Below are 7,873 nucleotides of genomic sequence, written 5' to 3'. Positions count from 1 at the left end.
ATACTACGAGTCAGTTTACCCTGGTTTGGTGCTACATGAACAAGTTCTGGGCTCATGTGTTCTCTCCTTGCCTCACATGTTCAGCTTAATTAGTTATTCCTTGGTTCATGGCACACCATAGTTTGTCATTACATCGGAGCAAACAAACTATTGTTTGTTCTTGCTCTGCAAGTCAGGATTAAACCCTGGTTTGTAAATCTTGGTTTGCAGGGTAGGTACAAACCATAGTTTGTCAGTTGAATTGTAACAGCAAATTATGGTTTACTGCAAACCAGGAAGTAACTAATTAAGTGGAGCATGTAAGTACAGGAGGGAAGGGAAGTGTGTAAGCCTGGGGCTCAGGAGTGTAATCTCAAACCATGGTTTAATGCTATGTGTCGTCCAATACTTCTACTGCTAAAGCTAACCTAGGCTGGTCCTATAACCTGCATGGATGGGAGACTATCTAGGGTTCCATATTTAAGCAGCTCTGAAACCTTTGGTGGTATGGATGTAATAAATAATATATCTATGTGGTGTTGTTTGTAATTCTGTATTATTCTCAACAGAAAAAATCCTGAATTTGTTTCTGGATTCATGGGCAGAAACAGGAATGAAGGTCATTGCCTGTTCATCACCACTCACTACTCACCCTCCATTTTCTTCTGCTGGCTTAATATGGAGCTAAGAATGACACCTACTTGTTCTGTGTCTATTAGCACAGACTGCAACCCAGTCTATTAGCTTGCAGAAAAGGGATAGAAACACCTTTCCTGCAAGCTAACAGGCTGCAGAAAAATTCCCTGGTTCAACTTGCCGCACTAGCAAAACATTTATGGATGGAAATCTTTCAAGTCTGACCTTGTGATTGTGGCCTGTGCATGGGGGGTTTGCTGTGCCCTTATGTCTCTTGCACGTTTACACTCCCAAACTTTTATATATTCTACTGCTTCAAGAATGCATTACACTTGTTGGGATTCATCAATCAGATCTACAGAAAGAAAAACAGTAAGAAATAAGCTAAGAAATAAATGTGGACAAATGCAAAATAAGTTTATTTAAAATCAGATATGAATGTATGAAGCTGCGTAATACCGTGCTTAATTTTGTTTGTAGATATCCTAATTCTCAAACAAAGTCTTCCTCAGATCTGGTTTCTGAAATCCTTTGAAGCTAGAAATGCTGGGGACTGAACCTGGGACCTTATAAATACAAATCATATGCTCTAAAAATGAGAACTTTAAAAAAAAGGAAAGGATGACAATACTCAAATCATGCCCATGTATTTCTAAGCACAGCTACTGTATACAGAATATCCTTTTAATATGGAGCCCACAAAAGAGCAGGCAGCAAATAGAAATCATATGTAAATCTACAGCAAATGAAAGCAAGATAAGAAAGCAGTGCAGACTGAAATGAATGGGACAAATTAGACAAGTCACATTGATTTCAACGGGAATTAAGTTCAAACTTAAGTATCTCAATAGTGTAGCATTGTGCTAGGCTGAGAATCAGAAAACCCTGGCTCAAAAATTGCACCTGTCTGCCATGAACTAATAATTATGTCCTTGGGCACGGCAAAGCAGTACCTCAGTAATGGTGCCATGTCTGCAATATGGGGCTAAGAATACTGGCCTACCTTACAGGGTTGCTGTAATAATTAATCAGAATGTGCCTGAAGCACTTTAAACTCAGTCTGTACAGGAGTCAAGTTAAAAGCTTGGATTAGTAATTGTTATTGACCATTTTGTATTGTTTTATGATGTTTTGTTTACTGCCTTGAGCTTATAAGGAAAATGTATGTAGTAAATAAAATAAATGTTATCTTTGAAGACAATGGTGTTGTGTTATGTTTTCAGACCTTCATGATATGATAGACAAGATAGCAAAAAATATTCAGCAGAACAGAAAATTGTTGCCAAAAACTTGTTCAGGCTATGTTCTGGCTTGACATTAACATCTGGAAATATCTGTAGCTATAAATTATTTTCTTTTTTTGATAGACAAATGACACACAGAATAAATTTTCTGTAAGGAAAATTTGGTTTAAAAGGATAGTAAAAGCTAAAAGCACTCCATTTATTTTTCTGAAGCAAAGTCAGACTTGAAAAAAAGTACACCACAAGATGGATTTCCTAACAAACATTTAATCTGTACTATTCAGAGTATCTGTCTACAATGTGTTCACACAGCACGACCATTCTGTAGATTGCTTTGCCCCAGGAAAACTGTAGGGTAAAAGTATTGGTATATGATGGGTACCCAAGAGCTACTGCAGTTACATTCCTTAGCGCAAATACTAGCAAATTCAAGCAGCAGCCAAGCAAGCAGTTCTACTGTGAATACTCTACTGTTGTTGCTTAAAGCTGGTATTATCTTGGTGGATTTAAGGTCTCCAGTAAAAACAGAGTTTCACTGATCTTATAGGCCCCATCCAAACACACTCTCAGTGGTGTAGAGCTGTTTTGCTATGCCAAGTTCCCACACCACTCCCATACCAGAATGAGGCGGGGGGGGGGGATATGTAGCAAGTTAAGGGGAATTTGGGAAAATCCATGTGACCGGCTCTGCTTACATAATTCCACTATTGCAATGGCATGGAATTGCACCATTGGAATTAGCTCCTGTGCTACTGTAGCTGCAAGTGAATGGGCCCACAGAAAGAAAGTCCTTTGAAACGTCTGAAAGCAGGGAAATTAGTTTTTCTTGTGCTGTTGCTAACTGGGACTGCAGAACCAAAGGGAAGCATGTTCTGGCCTCATCCACCAGCCAAAGGCCTACTGGGTTTTATGTGTGTTTTATGGTGGTGGTGGTGGGTATTGTATTATTGCAACCTGTGGTAAGCTGCCATGAGAATCACATGATTGAAGGGCAGGGTATAAATTATACATTCTCTGAACACTCATTTATAATGAGACAACTCTACTGGCATGATCAGTTGGCTTTCAAATTGTACACAGCCTCAAGTCTGCCACCTAAACAACACAGTCCAGTAAAAACTGTCATACAAACTATTTCAGGTGAGATGTGATTTTATTTGCTTTCACAACTCTCCTCTGAACAGTTTGTTAGATAACAGGGAGACTGGAGGACTTAGGGAGCAATCCTATGCAGATAGGCAGTCACCTATGAACTTGGAGGCGACCACGTATCCAAAGCAGGGCAGGAGAAGCATGGAGGGGATCGTTCCCTCCGCGCTCCTCCTGCCCTGCTTTTTTGGCTGGACAGCCGATTGTTGCTGTCTAGCCGCGAGAGCACGGAGTGGGGAAGGAAGCTGCTGTCCAATAGATAGAATGTGTTGTACAGGCAGCTACGCTCTCCCCGCCCCAGAACGCCCCCAGCCACGCCCCTTTCTGGCCGCTCCGCACTCCTCTTGCGAGCACGGAGGATGGGGCTGTTCCGCGCTGCCTCCAAGGCAGCGCAGAAATGGGGGGAAGGTCAGTTCTCCGGGAACCAACCTTGGAGCACAGGCTCCGAGGTCGGTTCCCGGAAAACACCATATCCTATGGCCATCTAGCCGCTGTCTAACGGCCATAGGATTGCTCCCTAAAAGACTGCTTAAAGTTACAAAGGTGCATGACCTGGATCAAAGATGATCCTGAGAATTTCATTAAAGTAAACAATTCACTCTCAGTATATTCTCTAACATTATGAATAAGAGTACAATCCTATACATGCTTAGACAGAAAAAAATCCCACAACTCCCAGTATTCCCCAGCCAATATGGCTGGCTGGGAAATTCATGGAGTTGTAGGACTTTTTTCTGTCTAAATATGCACAGGATTGCACCTTAAACTGGGGTGTTTTTGGTTTGTTTTTTGGTCTTTGGTCACCAGGCCTCCTTTAGTGACCAGCTACCATAAAAATACTTGCCATAATCTATCGGTAACAGGCCTCTGTTATCTGTAGCTCGTAGCCTGTTAATTCTGGGAATTGGCTCAGTTAAGTAATCTCATGTGACCTTAATTTTTTTTTTTTAAGATACTTTTACAGACTAAACCTTTTACTTGGACGCGCTAATGGGTTCAACATGGCATACTTCCAAATAGCTATGCTTAGGTTTGCATTTGTTAAGATTGAAAGAGTGATATCTTCAGAAACATGACATGGAGAAACTTTTACATTACAGGAAGAATCTGATATGCCCGACTAAAAAGTCTCCTATTTTTTATTTTCATATCTCTATAATTTTGTTTTTAAGTAAGTGACCATGGTAGGTGGCATTTTGAATTTGTATTTTATGTTATTCCTCAGATTGTGCATTTAATTTCATGCATTTAATTTAATGCATAGGTCATGCAAGTGGTTAAAACAATAAAAAGCAACTAGTTCAGCAACCTTTCCATATACTTCTGTATAGGCTTTTACTTTCAGAGAGAGAGGGAGAGAAAGGGTGCTTCCAGACCAGGCTTTTATTGTGCAATTGCATTGCCTCCTCATTCATGGAATTTTATGCGGGGCCCAGATGTCATTGTCTTCAATTCTGTAGCCCTCCTGTGCTTTACCACCAATTCTTCCATCTTTTTTCTTACCAGAAATAGTTTGTTACGGAAGATGAAAGAGCTGCACAATACCCTTTGATTGTTAGTGACAGGAGCCTTCTGTCTGGAAGCACCCAGAGGGGGAGAGGAGATCTGGAGAATAAGTCTGTATCTAATTCTTGGTAGTGTAATTTTACCTATACATAACTCTAATATTGCAGTTGAGCAATACATGGCAGGAAAGTTACATTTTCTAATTTGATTGCCTGTTGGAGATTCCCATTCCAGACTTGAAAGGAAATAGATAATGGATCTACAGAAAAAACAACAGCCTAATATCAAAGTAATGATCATTCTTTTAATTCTTACATTAACTTATACTAAAGATGTACCACCTCAATAGTGAGCTAATATCATATAAGATTGTAGCTGCAAGATTCTGCTGTGCTAAATATCAGAAGGTACTTTTAGTTCCATGTGTTGCTGACTGGGAAAAGACAGTTTAGGAATACACTGTTTTATCTAAATTAATTATATAAAGATCAAGAAATGAAGACAACATCGTGATAAATTTACTCAAAACTGGAGTTCCTTTGTTAGATATTGGCAGAGCACATTCATCTACAGATAACTCATATTCAACCTGTTGAATTATTTGTTGTATTAGTATTGTGATATGTTACTATAATGCAATACTTGTATATGTTTATAATATTGTAAAATACGAATGGAAACGGAGCTCCTAGATCTGCAGCTTCATTCCAACCAGAAAAGATGCACCTACTAAGGTTTTTCCCTTTTATGCATTCATGAAAGCGCTGCCCATATCTCAATCGGACAACTCTCTATGAAAGAAATTCCTTTGTTCTGCATCACACTGTACAACCAACAAAATGAGAAACTGGCAGGAAGTAAAGCATGCAGTAGTCAGGCATTAGCTGTGCCGTAAAGCATAAAGTACCCTGGCAGCAGTTCCAGGTCTGTGTTTTCCAATGATGCAACAGAATCAGCTGAGCTCCCAGCACTGAAGAGAAGCAGTCCCAGGGATTTGTGGCCCTGGGGAGGCTCTGTACTTGGTGTTTTAGGGCAGACCTGCAGAGCCCAATAGTCCTTGTGCCACCACTGTGGAGGTGCAAGGACACACAGGAAAGGCACATGGGGTAGATAACGTCCGATACAGCCACCCCTGGCTGACCCTAACCCCAAAGCATGCCCACCTAGGATGCTGCTAAAGGGGAGAAGGGCTACTCGTGTTCTTCCATTCCCTGTCAGCTGGACAAAAGTGCCAGTATCTCCTGTCACAGATTTAATGCCAGTACAGCAACGCTAAGTATCTCTTGGATGTAGAAACACAACATTCACCTTTCACCAGTGATTTCTCCATATATGAGTTTCCCTTTACTGTAAGCTGATGTAGTGATTAGTGAGATAAACACTCTTTATGGGTATTAACAGCAATTGTAAAATAGTTGTTATTAAAAAGAGCTTTACCTGCTTGATACTGAAATATTTGCTAGTTGGCAGTCTTCCACGGACAAAGCAAATTTAAGATTGCCAAACCATTACCAAGCAACATATTTAGCCAATATGGGCTTGAAAGTATAAATGCCAAAATAAAACGAAGAAATTGACATGGACCTTTGAAAGCTCAAAACTGGTTTGGTAAAAAGTGCAAATGAAGGTTCCTTGACACATGGCAACAATTAAAAATGAAAGCAAATAATTGTATATGTGACATGAATAACTCTTATCAACTAGTTTTTACTGGACATCCATCCTGAGGTGCGGACAGTGCCAGGCCACCCACTACCACTTTCCAAAGTGGCTGGCCTACATCTGATGGCCACAGTCCATGCACACCTCTTGAATCTGGATGGTTAACCAAGAGACACCAGCTGCTTTCCCCTTTTATATATGGTACCATGCTGAAGCAGAAGCAAGAGAGCCGTTCAGTATCTAGTAGCTCATGCAAGCACCACCCTGAAATTGCTAACCAACGCCTAGTACTCAGCTTTTTTCCTTGCTATCTTGCTATTCCTGCTGCTCTGTTCTTGTTTGATTTCAAGGTGTTTGAGGAGTCTCTCTGAAACTTCAAAAGAAAAGCAGATTGGGAGAAATGTGGTAGCAAGGGAGATTAAATACACAAATAGAGGTGCTGACAGTATAATCTAAATGTTGGGAAGAAGAGGGTAAGATTTGTGACAGGGGTGAAAATAATAATAAAGTTTTATCTCTGTTGTGCGCATGCTAATGTGGTTATTTTGAAAGCAGTGACTTGTTTTAAGTCCTGCAATTTGCTTACTGTACAGTTTCTAAGCTGTGAGAAAAAAGCTGCAGTAAAACTTTATTTGCCTATTTTCTCTTGCTCTCACTAATAAGTGTGTGTGTGCGCGTGCGCACACACACGTGTCATGCAGTGAAGCCCACAAAAGCACAGTTTGTACCAAGGTCAAGAAAAATATTTCATTTTTCTTTTTAAGGTGAAAACTATCACACAAGTTTACCTACAGGACATCAAAGCTGAAGAATTCTTTTAAATAACCTTATAATTTCTGCATATTTTAAGGTGTACAGAGATTGTTTATCAGCCATCTCTGCTCAAGAGCAAAACAGAAGAAAATGGCTATGGGCATCTCTATCAAAATGGAACTGCTGCAAGATAAACAGAGAACTCCAAAACAAAATCTGTCTCAGGGAGTTGTTCCTGATCCAGGAGCCCAGATTTTGTTAGAATTAAGAATTGAAACTATGAGGGCTGGTAAGTTAGTGGCTCCTATTTGCAGGTTGCTGCCTATTGCCTGGAGGAAAGAAAGACAGGAAGCCGTGTAACTGTATTTGCTGCATGATGCTAATCTTGTTTACTCAGGCGCAAGTCCACTTGATTCCAATGAAACTTCCATTCCTAAGTGCACACAGGATAACCAGCGCCTAACCAGTCTGATCTAGTTTATAGAATACCCACAGGACTACTGTGGTGCTCTGGATACGGTTGGATTTGAACGTGGGTCATGCCGGCTAAAATCCCTGCTTGGCTATGGCTAAATGCGCTCGGGGCGGCCTCTCAGGCCAGCCCAAGGTTGTTTCGAAGGTTAAATGCAGTACGAGCTTTGCAAAGCCCCCTGAACGCGTAAACTGCAATCCTGAACGCGCTCACAGCCCGATCCGACAGTCTAGTCCCGAAGTAAATGCTCCTGAGCTCAGTGGGGCTTACCCCCGCGTAGCTGCGCACAGAATCGCAGCCTCACGCGGAAGGAAGTCGCGCCGGCAGCAACAGGCGTTTGCTTCCGAATAAACGTGCACGGCACCAGGCTGTTGCAGAAATAACCATAATACTGTGTCTCCATTTCCTTTCCTCCCTTTTCATTATCAAGATCGGGGGTGTCGGGGAAAATAATATTCTAGATATTTATTTA

The sequence above is a fragment of the Heloderma suspectum genome, chromosome 4 (assembly GCF_057233095.1).
Source record: "Heloderma suspectum isolate Gila_16-S chromosome 4, 16-S_ref, whole genome shotgun sequence".
Classification (NCBI taxonomy): domain Eukaryota; kingdom Metazoa; phylum Chordata; class Lepidosauria; order Squamata; family Helodermatidae; genus Heloderma; species Heloderma suspectum.
Note: the sequence above shows the minus strand (reverse complement) of the source record.